General features: G+C 39.8%; 2 long non-coding RNA genes across 2 annotated transcripts in view; one reads left to right on the forward strand and one right to left on the reverse strand.

Annotated features, from left to right (window-relative positions):
* Nucleotides 1-6,821: 6,821 nt before the first annotated feature.
* LOC116707625 (uncharacterized) overlaps nucleotides 6,822-13,581 on the reverse strand; it is a 14,459-nt gene continuing 7,699 nt past the window's right edge. The window contains exons 2-3 of the long non-coding RNA XR_004336532.1: nucleotides 12,581-12,585; nucleotides 6,822-6,835 (exon numbers count right to left, since the gene is read on the reverse strand). This is a non-coding gene — a long non-coding RNA (uncharacterized LOC116707625). The remainder of the gene's footprint in view (nucleotides 6,836-12,580; nucleotides 12,586-13,581) is intronic.
* LOC116707631 (uncharacterized) overlaps nucleotides 11,878-13,581 on the forward strand; it is a 7,754-nt gene continuing 6,050 nt past the window's right edge. The window contains exon 1 of the long non-coding RNA XR_004336538.1: nucleotides 11,878-11,887. This is a non-coding gene — a long non-coding RNA (uncharacterized LOC116707631). The remainder of the gene's footprint in view (nucleotides 11,888-13,581) is intronic.

Raw genomic sequence — 13,581 nt, forward strand, 5'->3', positions numbered from 1 at the left:
AGAACCTGATGGGGAAACTGTTTAAATACATCCAGAACTGTGTAAAGAAAGAGAAACAAATAGTTTTCTGTTTTGTTTTCTTTTACATGGAAATCTGATCCTCGCAGCCAAACTCCACATCTCCTCTCCTCACACAGGGACCCGTTTCCACAGGACAAACAGCACCGCTCCGCTGTAAACAAGAGAAGAAGAAATGAGCAATAACATATCCCAAACACACACATAGAAAGAGGAAGTCAATAACGGGAGACATGCCTGACGCCTGAGACACCAGAGCTGGCTCCACATTTTACTCACATTGATTTTTTATTCTGCTGCTCCACAAACAAACAAAACAACAACAACATAGTTCATTCAGTGGAACCCAGAAACTGAAGCAGAGCAGGTGAATCCATCCAGGATGGAGGAGATTTCTCTCTCCACAGGCAGCAAATAAACAACGGAGGAAAACATGCGATTAATGACTTTAATCACAGCGAGTCGGTTCCGTCTGTTTCCTGTCCAACCCTCAGGGCTCCAGTCTAACTGCAGAACTTTTCACACTTAGCATGAAAGTATATGCAGCTTTTTTACTTCATCACATCTGAAACAAACAAACAGGTTTGAAGTGAGGGTCGTTACTGATTCTGCAGATCACACACGTGCTGGACATGAACTGTTTCGACTTTTACCTCCAGGGCGGCGCTACAGAGACAGACTCTCTGATGAAGACAATGAAAGCCTCACAGCCTGAGTGATCAGTTACTCTACTGGGAAACTACATTACAGTATTTGTACTGCCACAACCAGAACCACAACCCGCCTTTTAAAATGCAGGCAATATAGCTGGAAAATCACAATATAAGTGTTTCATACCAGTCTATTGATAATTATTGATTATTTTTTTTAGTTTTAAATGTCTGACATACTGCCAGACTGCTGGCAGGACCTTTTATTTAAAACATATGCTGCTCTGACTTTCTGCCCTGGTCTTTCAGCAAATGGCCTTTTTTGAGTCTGTTACTCCAGTTAGCGATTAATCGTTTACTAAACTGCTTGACGATTACTTTAATAATTGATTCATCGTGGTTAGTCCGATTAACCGATTCAGCCCTGTCCTTAACAGCTCTACTTGTACAGGCGTTATAAACCGAAGCTGCTTTACTGTGAATGTAGTTGTAATTATGTTTATTTGAATTTAATTCAGGTGAAAGTGCACAGAGTAAGATAGTCTAAAATACAGAATAATAAATGAAGCATTTTATTCCACAAAGTCATTTCTTTTGACAACTTAACTTCATTTTCAACCCTGGGCAGTGATGAGTTTCCCCAACGGAGCGCAGAGCTCGTTAGCATTACAGGAAAATTACATCTTTTTCATTTTCTGCATGTAAATGATGAGAAATGCGACCATAATCAGATATTCGTCAGGAACTGATGGCTTCATTACTTTCCTTTCTCTCTCTGATAACAAGCAGCACGTCTGAAATGTCACATTTATCACATGTTAATAAATATTGCACCCTGGCCAGGTTATGGATGGCTTCCCGTGGCAGCCTGAGGACTTTCTGATGTCATTACGATCAGAAGTTTGATCGTCATCAAGCCATAAATCTTTCTGTCTGGCTGCAGGTTAATGTGAACCAGTCAGGAGATTTTCTTGGAGGAATAATTGATTTCTTTCACACTCTGACTTTCTGTGCACATCTCTTCTTCATTAGTCTCTGAACTAAACCTACAACAGAAACCACAACATGAAGCTGGAAGGGAAAAAGTAAGAACACCTCATGATTAAGCATCTTGTAATACAACCTTCACATCGATGTGAAGGAATTCAGGCTCAATATTTATGACATCGTTTTAGTTTTATAAGGTTTCAGACATTAGCTTGGATTTTAAGCAAACATAATATTTTGGGGTGTTTTCCCACCTGATAGTCTGAAAGACTTTCAGCTGCTGCGGCTCACATTCACACTGTTCAGTGACGTATAAGAGCGATTGTAGACAGAAAAGAAAGGAATAAATGTCCACCAAAAAATCTCTGAAATTTTTGAGAAAAAACTTAGGAAATTTCTGAGTTTGAAAAGTCAAACATAGTCTGTAAATGTCACCCAGTTCATTTTGCAGACAGATTAAGTGAATTTGTTCATTTTAGGTTTTCTGGCATTTTTTGGGTTATTGATGCTTTTTCTGAAATTACATTCTCTTCTTCTGCTCTTTTATTCTTAGCAATCAAACTTGGCATATGTTCTCAGAAATTTTGATGATTAAAATTTTGAGAGTTCCCAGTTGTTACAAAATGTTCTTCCTACCAGATTTATTCCCGAAGCGTTGGATTAATGAATGAACCATTTTAGACGCCGCCTCATGTTTAAGGACAGAGCTGCTCGGTTTCCAGTAAGACCCCCCGGGGTGAGTATTAGGATTCATAGAGATTTGCATTAATATTGCTTTGTGGTCAGTTAAAGGAGTGCTGAGGATATTAACATTAATAGCATTGCTATCAAAACAATTGGAAAGCAACCAGATAGATTAATACAGGCTTTGTGGTCACACTTTGAATTATGCAAGATTACAATCTCACTGACGTCAATAATTAAAATAAAAAATGTCTTTCAGGATCTCCCTCGCAGTGTAAAATGGCTCCATTAAAGGAGTTCTTCAGCGCAGCAGGCCCAGCAGCTCTTTCTGCGCCAGGTGCTATTTTTTTTAACACATTGAAAAGAATATTTGTTTGGAAAGAAGCAGCTCAGGTGAACATTCAAATGTAAATCTTTGTCCTGAGCTAATGCCGTCAAACATCTGCCTCTAACTAATTGCTTCGACGCACCTTTGGAGCCGGTTTAATCCGCTTCATGTCACTAGCTTCAGCTTTTGGCCGCCGTCCACAGGCTGTCAACAGAAACAGGGAGTTTATGCGCGGTTCAGCAATGCTGTTTGCTCCCACCTACCCAGAGGAGTCAAAACCTGATTAACAGCACGGATTATAATTAGCACAATCATTCCTAACAAACAGAAACACACTTGAGGGACAGAGGTTGAAAGAAAAACAAGAGTTGTACCACAGAGACCGTCTGTTTATGTTGGTAAACAGAAAACAAGCTTTTCCTAAGCATCCAGAGACTTTTGGCTTTTAGGTTTATCAGTGGCAACATTCCTCCAAAAGCTACTGAATATTAGTGACAAGTGAAATCAAAAATCAGGTCTAAGTTACAAAAACAGATTTATCCTGCCTCTTAATTTATTGTTTTACACAATATATTCATAAAATACAAATCAGTTATTAAACCAACCAATTTGATCAAAAACATGTTCCCCTCCTGGCCTGTGGGGGCGCTGCACCAAGAACCACTGAAGGAAACGACACAAAAACCTCTGAAGACAATTGAGTGCAACTTCCTTCTTCACCAAATGGAAACTAAATTGGAGTTTCGTCAGATTTGAGTGGTTGTAGATTCCTCTTTTGTTTTTGGCTAAAAACTGTGAGTCATTTCTCCTGCTAGCACTAGATTAGCACGTTTGTTTTGGTTGTATTTACCCAGGATGCCCTGCGCTGTAGTCCACTTCCTGCTTTTGGAGCGGTCTCCGGGCTGCTTGCTGTTCATATGCTTTCAATCCGAACCCAGACCGAGGTTTGTAGGGGGACCAGAGTTCACGTTTTGGTTTGAACTTTCACACTCCTCACCAACCGAACCGGACTGGACCGGACCAGACCAGACCAGACCGGGCTTTCTGGGCAGACGGACTGGAGTTGGATTAAAGCGGACTGAACAGGGCTGGTGGGAATGAACTCAGACCGATGCTTTTTGAACTTGAGCAGAAGGCGCCAGCAGCAAATACTTTATGCGTTAATTAAACCTGGCATTTTGACAGGTAAACATTTCATGGTTTTTCGTTGTTTGCGCCTCAAAGTAACATGAAATCTTCATAAATAACCCTGGAGCGTTTCCACTCCGCTCTGTGTTCACTCTGCAGTTGAATCACGCATCTGCAAGATCTGGGTTACAAAGGATGTAAATAAAAAAATTTTATGTAACCTATAGTTTTTTTTGTTTGTTTGTTTTATCAAAAATGTGGCACTAAAATAAACTGATTACTGTCTTCTGATTAAATTTGATATTGGACAAAACTGATTAATGCAGTAAAACTATTTACATTATTTCATAAAGTTTATTTGTAGTTCTAAACATATTTGGAATATTTAGAAACAGTTTTTGGCTTTCCAAATTAGAAATGCCTTTCTTTTACGGCCAGATGACAAATGACCAAATATGGAAATGAGGTGATGACATCATACATCCAGCGACGGACTGATGGACATGAAGGCAGTGTATGAACCTAAAACATTATCACCATATATCGTAGTACCATTAGGTAACAATAAAAGTGATGTTAAAAAGTATTTGTAATTTATTTTTTAGATAACTGTTCGGCTGTGACTGCGTGGCAACAATCATAAACCACAAACACAAATCCTCTCTGAAAAAGGAAGATTTCTTCAGCTTTTCTTTCGCTTTCTTGTTGATGCTAATAATTGCATCAGAGTTGTCAGATTTCGGATCAGCCTCAGCGCTTAAAGAACCCGCCGATCAATAACCCAATCTGTCCAGTTGTGGGTCGTAAGGAGAGGAGGTTCGTTGTTATTTGAGTCACGTCTGGGTGAGCGCCGAGACGTGCAGACAAAGAGCTGAATGAACGGCTGAAGCTCTGGCATGTCATCAGCCGCTGAAACCCGGCAAGGCGCTCAGATTCCCACGCTTCCTGAGGCCGCACGCTTCCCTTCTTTACACCTAACTCACCCCGGCAGAGGCTGCAAACCGGCTTTCATTCAGCAGCAACCAGAAAAAAACAGCATTACAACTTAAATAAATGATGCTCTGACGTGAGAAGGGATGGAAGTGGTCTCTGCTGATAAAAACCAAAGCAGAGAATTAAATTTTCACCGCCCACCTCTCTGTGCGCTGCGCTAACCGGCGCTAAATCCAACATTACAATTAAGTTATGTAGAGAAATATTGGCCTGAAGCCTTCGATGATTTTCTACAGCTGCCGTGGAGACAAAACACCAAACAAGTTCTTCATTGATCAGTTTGAAACAAATTCAGGTGCAGAAACATGTTGCTGAAAATGTCCAGGATCATACAGTTTGCAGCTAAAGTTTAGTTAACATATCAGAAAATAAAACACATATTTTCTGTATTAATTAGTCCTTCTTCTCTTTTCCTGGGCAGGTGAAGCAACACAACTCCGTAAGTTTGATTTGGGTGAGTAAAACCTCCTGCATGCCTGACTGGTTTGAAAATGAAGCTGTTTTTCCACTTGGACTCGGTTTGGGACCAAAGTTTAAACATCTGCTCCACCTCCAGCTGCTGTGGTTCTCTTTCTCTCTGCTGAGACAAACCAACCTGTTCCCCTCCTGGCCTGTGGGGGCGCTGCACCAAGAACCACTGAAGGAAACGACACAGAAACCTCTGACGACCCTGAACACAACTTCCTTCTTCACCAAATGGAAACTAAATTGGAGCGGTTGTTTTACTTTTGTTTTTGGTGAAAAACCTCGAACTGTTTAACCCATCACTGCACAATCTGCTAATTCACGCATTTACTAAAAGAAATACTTCCTGGAAAGGTATATTATTGATTTTTTCAGGCCAGGAGGGGAACAGGTTGGTTTGTCACAGAGAAAGAGAACCACAGCAGCTGGAGGTTCTCCAGCTGATGAAACTTTGGTCCCAATAGAACCGAGTCTACCGGACTGTAAGGTGTGAATGCATCGTCAGTCATCCGTTCACACACAAACGCAGGCTGCTGGTGAGAAGCAGTGAGGATCAGAGGGTTTATGCATGAACAACTGTCTCAAACTCACACAGGGTGAGAGTCACAGAGAGGCTGCTTTGTTTCTGCAGCCAGCTCTCGTCTGGGTTCATCCATCCGCTCTGAATACTAAACACCACGCTGCCGCTATCCGCTAGCCTGGAAACGGAGAGCATGCTACAAGATGTGTATGTGTGTGTGGGGTGTGTGGGGGCGTGGGTGTGTGTGTGTGTGTGTGTGTGTGTGTGTGTGTGGGCGTGTGCAGCTCTCAGGTTAACCAACTGTTTCCTCCAGCTGTGTCTGCTTTCAAAGATGAATCGATCCCAGTTTTTTTTAGCCAATTACGAGTCAACCTGATATTAAAAACATTAATTTTCCTAATTTCCTAAGTGCAACAATCTTTTTTTTTTTTTTTTAATATAGCCCAAACCTTCACCAAGTGACAGTCGGATGATAATGTTTTATAATTATTGAGGTTTTACAGTATTTCCAGTGCAGAAGGTCTTCTGTTACAGTAACTTTCCATTCAGTCTGCGTGGCTTTCTGTGGTCCTCCGAGGTCCGGCTCATTGATTTACCAGGCAGAAACATAAAAAATTAGAAGCTGTAATTCAGAATGAGAAGGTCAGAGATTCTCATGTAGGATTCAGCATGGCTCCTGAGCCATCAGAGGAAAGTTTGACTTTATTTCAGAGACAGAACTCAGACATAAACCAAAGACTTCCTGAGGAAAGTTTTAGGAGATTTGAGTCTAAATTTTCATTATTTAGACATAAAACTGAAGAAAAATTCAACATTTATGTAATTTGTTGCAGATTTCAGTAGCAAGGCAGTTTAAAGTGGTTTACACTACAAAAACATGAAACAGTAACCAATTATGAAACAATGATAAACATTTTATTTCTCAAGTGCCACCATTAACTTAAGTCAGATATGTCGGTCACTATTCAGTTTATTATGGTTTTAAAGCAACTCTAAAAGAGTTTCTGCTGTTTTACAGTCAGTGATTCAGATGAGGGCTGCACAGTGGCGCAGTTGGTAGCACTGTTGCCTTGCAGCAAGAAGGTCCTGGGTTCGATTCCCGGGCTGGGGTCTTTCTGCATGGAGTTTGCATGTTCTCCCTGTGCATGCGTGGGTTCTCTCTGGGTACTCCGGCTTCCTCCCACAGTCCAAAAACATGACTGTCAGGTTAATTGGTCTCTCTAAATTCTCCCTAGGTGTGAGTGTGTGTGTGTGTGCATGGTTGTTTGTCCTGTATGTCTCTGTGTTGCCCTGCGACAGACTGGCGGCCTGTCCAGGGTGACCCCGCCTCTCGCCCGGAACGTAGCTGGAGAGGCACCAGCAACCCTCTCGACCCCATTAGGGACAAGGGTGAACAGAAAATGGATGGATGGATGGATGATTCAGATGAGCGCCCCCGTCTGGTTGGTTTTTAACCAGTCCTGTGAAGACACTGTTGCAGTAATTGAACTAAAACACATGGATGAGTTTCTCTGGACCTTGCTGGGACATTAGTCCTCTACACTGCAAAACCCCCAAAATCTTACCAGGTATTTTAATCCAGTTTCAAGTGTAAATATCTTAGTTTATTGGAAATAAAACAAAACTAACTCATAAGTATTTTCAGCAAGAAGGCTTGATTTAAGGGGATAATTCCTTAATATGCAACATGAGGAAAATGTCTTGTTAAAAGTTAAATATTCTGTCAATTGAACTCCTTGATATTTTCATCAATATTCAGGAATTATTCACCTAAAACAAGCTCATATTCCTTGCTGAAAAGTTACATATAAGTTAGTTTTGTCTTATTTCCAGTAACCATAGATCTATAACTCTAGATCTATAACTCTAGATCTAATACTCTAGATCTATAACTCTAGATTGCTCTTCTTTAAGTCCAAAGATAAAAACTGCAGTTTCTGTTCAGCTGGACAAAGTTTTGGCACATCCACATATTTATCTGTTCTCAGCGTTTGTTCAGTGATTTGATGGGTTCAAAGGTCACCTGGTGACATCATAATGTAGAGCTGCGTGTCATCTAGTTTTATTTCCTGTGGTAACCTGAGCCAGTGGGAGCAGATGGATGTTGAATGAGAGGAGTCCCAGGACCGAGCCTTGGGGAACCCCACATGTGACTGCTGTGCGGTTTGAGGAAAATCAGCTGTTGAACAACGAACTCCCAGTTCTTTTGTAAGATCTGAACCGGTTCAGAACTGCACCGCCTCCCGCTGCAGAGACTTTCTTGTTTCCATTTCACTGTTTTCTCTGAATGAAACCAGAGAGCCTAAAGAAGACGCGAACCGACGACCCGCCTCTTTCCAGAACCAAGCCGTCTCTGCTCTCCTGAGGTTATCACACCGAAATCCCATTTTCCTTCTGATACACAGAGCAAAACAGATTGATGCACATCACACTGTGCGCTTACTGCGATGAAATGACTGAAACAAAATCAATGTTTCTTCATTAGAAGGAGCTGGCGGCCATTATGTGTGTTAAATGACAGTGAATCAAACCCCCAGTGTGTGATTCTGCCTCTGGTTTCTGATTTCACTCAGAAATATTTGAACAACATGAAAACCACCTGATGTGTAAAATGAGCAAATCCATTTCAAGTATATGAGCTTAGTTTTGGACAAAAGTACCAGCTTAACATTTTAGATCTTTAAAACGATTACGCCGGTTAGTTAGATGGGATCAAATCTCCCCATAAAGCCGTCGTTTTCATTTTGGGACTCAGTTGTCTGTGTAATGAGTTTTTAAAGGAGACCCATTATGAGAAATACACATTTTTTCCATTCGTGTCAGAACTGCTTCTAAAAACAACAAGCGCTAACAATCAGCACCCATTGGTTGTTTTTTGCTTCCTAGAAAATGAGCCGCTTCAAAAACCTCCTGATTGTTTTAGTCACATTCGTAACGGCTCTGTTACCTAGCAACCACCGCCGAGCCTTGCCTGTTACCTAGTAACCCAGGCGGCGCTCCAGCATGTTTGGTCAGCTGTTTTTTTCGCTGTATTCGCCAGACAATGGCTCCTAGAAAACACAAGTGTTTTGTTATTGACTTACTATTCAGAGACCTCTTGCTGCATTTTTATTGGTTGTGCAGGAGGCTCCACTTCTGCTTTTCAAAGATGTCAGGTTGTATAATTGAGATTCTGTTTGCAGCCATTTACAGGTGCTTGTGTAAAAGTTGACTAAAATTTCATGATCTAAGGATGATTTTGTGTAAAACATGTAAAGAACATGTTTTGTATAGACCTGAGGAAGCATAATAGATCATCTTTACGCTTCGCTGCAGACTGATTTCCTGCTTCATGCTAGCTGCAGTTCTGCGTCCGTAGAAGGTTTTGTTTATGTGATCGGCTTTCTGCCTGGATACAGAGGTGGAGGATGACTGGCGGGCGATTTGGGTGGTAATTGGCTTCCTGAGAGTGGACCAAAGGGGAGCTGAAGACCACTGAGGCTGTTTGAAGAGACACCGTGATCCACAGCCAGGAAATGACTGCTGATGACTTCAAGCATCTCTCTCTCTGGATGTGTGTTTGTTCAAGAGGACGTGTCTTTCTGAATCCCTCCTCTCTCCCACCCACACACTTGTACCCACGATCCTCTCCTGCTGGAATATGTGTGTGGCTTTCCTCTCGCTCAACACGTCCTAATAAGGTCAGGGAACAAAGCAGAATGAAGAGCATGTTGGGTTTTATCACCACTTAGCCCCACCACCTCCAGTGAAAACACATAATCATGCGGTTCATTAAATATGGAAGTCAGACGAACAACGCTCGCTTTGACGACATCAGTGTACAGTGTAGGATCTGAATGCAGGAAAGACCAACTTTACTTCTGTTATTTTGACTTGAAAAAGGTTGATGTTTGTTTTTTCTAACTGACATGTTGGTTCTAAACAGCTTGAACTCCCTGGCACACAAACCGGATCGCTATCTTAAGCATGCTAACACGATTCATGTTTTAAAAAGAGGGAATACAAGAAAACCGACTTTACTTCTGTTACTGGGTTGAAAAAACCTTGGGATGTTTAAAAACAGATTGTTAGCTACAGCATGATAACACAATTCTTGTCTTATGAAAATTAATTTGCTTAATAGAAACAGCAATTTTAACCCTAACCCTACCAAATACTTTTTTACTCTTACTTGAGTAATTTGTTGCTTCTCTTTACTTTTTGGGTACTGTACCCGCCTCTGGTGCTGCTGCTGGGTTACGGCGCTGCGATGGAGCGCACAGCTTTTGTAATTATAACTGTATGTTTGGAGATGGATGGATCTGATTGGCTCAGAAGAAGGAGAAACGCTCGGCGTGTCTTTGGTGGTTTCCTGTAGCATCTCTCCTGGATTTGATTAGGCTTGCTGTAATTTCCATTTCATCGTAACTCGACTGAGAAGAGAAGCGGCAGCTGCTGCTCTGCAGCTGGAACACTTGAATTATTTAAAGGAAAAATAAATCTGCCTCTTTTGGGATTTGGTGCCACTTTGAAGTTAAGCTGCTGTGATGAAACGGTTTTTAAATTAAAGCGTTTTCTAATTCCACAGAAAAGCTAATCACCGCCGGGACCTAAAATAGCGGCTCCGCTTTTAGCTATTTGTTTCCTAGACTTAGGGAGTTTTCTCTCGTTTCTTTCTTGGTCCTTATTGTTCAGATTCTGCTGAATTAGAAACTTTGGTGACAAAAATAAAAGTACAAGATCTGCAGGTGCATCAAGGAATGAATTATTATTTGTCTGCATTGCAAAACACAAAATCTTACCAAGTATGTTGGTCTAATTTCTAGTGCAAATATCTTCAATCACTTGAAATAAGACAAAACTAAATTACAATTGAAAATATTAAGGGGTTCAATTGGCAGATTATTTCACTTATAATAAGACATTTTTCTCTTTTTATAAGAGAAATAATCTACCAGTAGAATTAGAACTTTTTCATCAATATTAATGAATTATTGACTTAAACAAGTTTCTGTAACTTGCTGAACAGTTAATTGTAATTTAGTTTTGTCTTATTTCAAGTGTGCAAGGAAATAAAACAAAACAATTTGCTCAAAGGGTTTGGCTGGTTTGACCCAAACTGCCGAATCTACTGAACCATCAGGAGTGAAAACAGTCTGATGTTTCTGCAAGGAAACATTTTTTCTCTTTCTTATTTTCACTTTTGGTCCTTTTGTGTTTGTGGCAAAATGTCATATTTAGATTGTGAGAGAAAAACCAACTGGACAGCAAAAAAAGGTAAATTACCAACAAAAGTTTTAGCTTGTTAGCATTAGCATGTCCTACTACTGCTATTTATTAGATAGTTTCTAATAGCTAGCTTGATTTGTTTAGATTGTTATTATTTATCACTGAAGGACTGAGCTACTTTAGATAAAAACATTAAATGTTACTAATTTCACTTCAGGTTGCTGGTTGTTGCTGCTCAGGCAGATTCTGCCATCAGATAGCAGTTAGCACCAGATCTCTGAACACTGCAAGACATTTTATCAGAGCAGAAAAACCTTTTCTCATTTTAAATTCATTAACCAGCAAACATGGCACAACATCACGTCTCTCATATTAATGTCCTTTAGCAACGCTGCTGCCTCCAGCTCAGATGGCCTTTAATGAGGCTGGAACACACACACACACACACGCCCACACACACGTTTGCGCAGCTATCTTTGTGGCACTTTCCATTGACTTCCATTTCTACAGCCTAAACCTTACCCTTACCTTTACCCTAACCCTATATATTACATACCTAACCATAACCAAAACTCAATTCACACCTTAGTCCTAAATCTGACCCAAAAACAGCGTTTCCCCTTGTGGGGACCAGACTTCAGTCCCCACAAAGAGCAGTGTGTCCCCACAACGTCGTATATGTCAGGAAAATGGTCCCCACAAGGTATTAGAAACAAACGCACACACACACACACACACACACACACACACACATTATCAGGCTTACACAAGAGAAAACAGGGAGGGACAGTTTGAGTGCAACCATCCATCAAGACGCTCTCATTCACTGCATGCACATATAATTTAAACATATTATGGGATGTTGTTTTTACACTTCATTAGACACACAGAGTCTGGTACTAACTAGTTACATTTACTTCAGTAACTTTTTTAAATTTACTGTTATTTACTACGCTGTACTTTTTACTTGACTAATTTTATTTTTGAAGTATTTTTTCTCTTATTTGAGTAAAATTTCTGGATTTTCTTCCCACTGAATGAAAAACAAACATGTTTTAACCAGACAGACTCACGGCTGCAGCTTCTGTTAAAGCTTCACCAGTTTTTTATTGAAAGAAACTGATTTGGAAAAATGTTCTTTATTTTTTTGTTACTTGCATGAATTTTTCCTTAAAATACCAACATTCCCACTTTACTTTATTTTGGTACGTCTGATTATGTAATTTTTAAATATTAAATGATTCACTAACTTTTAGATTGTTCAAGTTCTACTTGAAAATTCACTGAAAAGACAAAATAATCAACATTTTCAATTAAAATAAAAAATTTTGCTGCTGAATTATAGAATAAATGGACAAAGAGACTGTTCTTGGAAACCATTTTGAGTTTAAAATGTTTCGATCAGAAAAACCCACAGCAGTCGTGTTTGTTGCCCAGGTTTTTATCTGGTTGAATCCAGACCGGTCACAATAATCAATAAATCAGCTAATCGCATCATAAATTACAACAAAGTCAATAATTTCCATTTGAATCATTGGTTTTATTTATCTCAAAGTGGATGATAAAAGTCTGTTTTATTTTCAACTAAACTTAGTTTACAGAGACTTCACAATTCATTTTATTTGTTGTTTCTGTTGTGTGATTTTTTATTTTTGATATTTTAAAGGTCTTCCAGTTCCAGTGTTAAATGTTCTTAAAGTTCATTGATCTTTGAGAATGGGTTCTTGCATTGTTATCATTATATTACCTGAAAATGGTCTCAAAACAACAATATTATCATTTATCGCATAACTTCTGGAAAAATTTAGCGAAAATTATTATTGTGTCAAGTTTAGTTTAATGATATTTTTGACAAATGCAACAGATTCATGTAAATGAATCCAAACAACAGAAAATAAAGGATAATTTGTGCAGTAAGATGCTTTAGAGGTGGAGAAAAATGTTTTTGGTTTAGTTTCGTTGTCGATTCGGTCTCAGTGCCCGTTGTGACACTCTGCATGTGATTTACTTTAACTATGCTGATTCATGTTGCAGCTTCACATTTCCATTCCTGCAGAAATCAGAACCAGCAGCACTCCATTTTTAAATCCAACTCTCATCTTTCTGTCCTCATTCCGGTTCAGTGGAACAGACTGTTCTGCACGCTGAAATGTTTCCTGTCAGAAGAAGAAGAAACTGACCGGGACAGAAAGAGAACCAGAGCGTTCTCTATTACCGATGTTTTTCTAACTTATGGCTGATGGAGGAAAGTCATTACCTGGAAAGATGATCCTCTAAAATCCATAGCAGCTAACTAGACGTCTGCTTGCTAAATACATCTCCGGCCTTTTAGCTGAGCTTTCACTTAAATCTGTAACTCAGATTAAAACAGGAGCAGCTTCAGGGAGAAGGATTACAAACACCAAGAGTTTTTAAAATAACAGAAATATTCTGGATCTAAAATGATCAGAGACTTAGTTTTCTTTTAGCCGTGCGTCAGGTTTGTTTTATTCTGCAAAACCCAAAAGGATTAATGAGTAAAAACAGGGTTACTTTAAGATTGAGGAAGAGCACGAGGGGACTCTGAGAAGAAGAAAAATAATTATTAATCTCAAAATTTA

Source organism: Xiphophorus hellerii, chromosome 18, assembly GCF_003331165.1.
Source record: "Xiphophorus hellerii strain 12219 chromosome 18, Xiphophorus_hellerii-4.1, whole genome shotgun sequence".
NCBI lineage: Eukaryota > Metazoa > Chordata > Actinopteri > Cyprinodontiformes > Poeciliidae > Xiphophorus > Xiphophorus hellerii.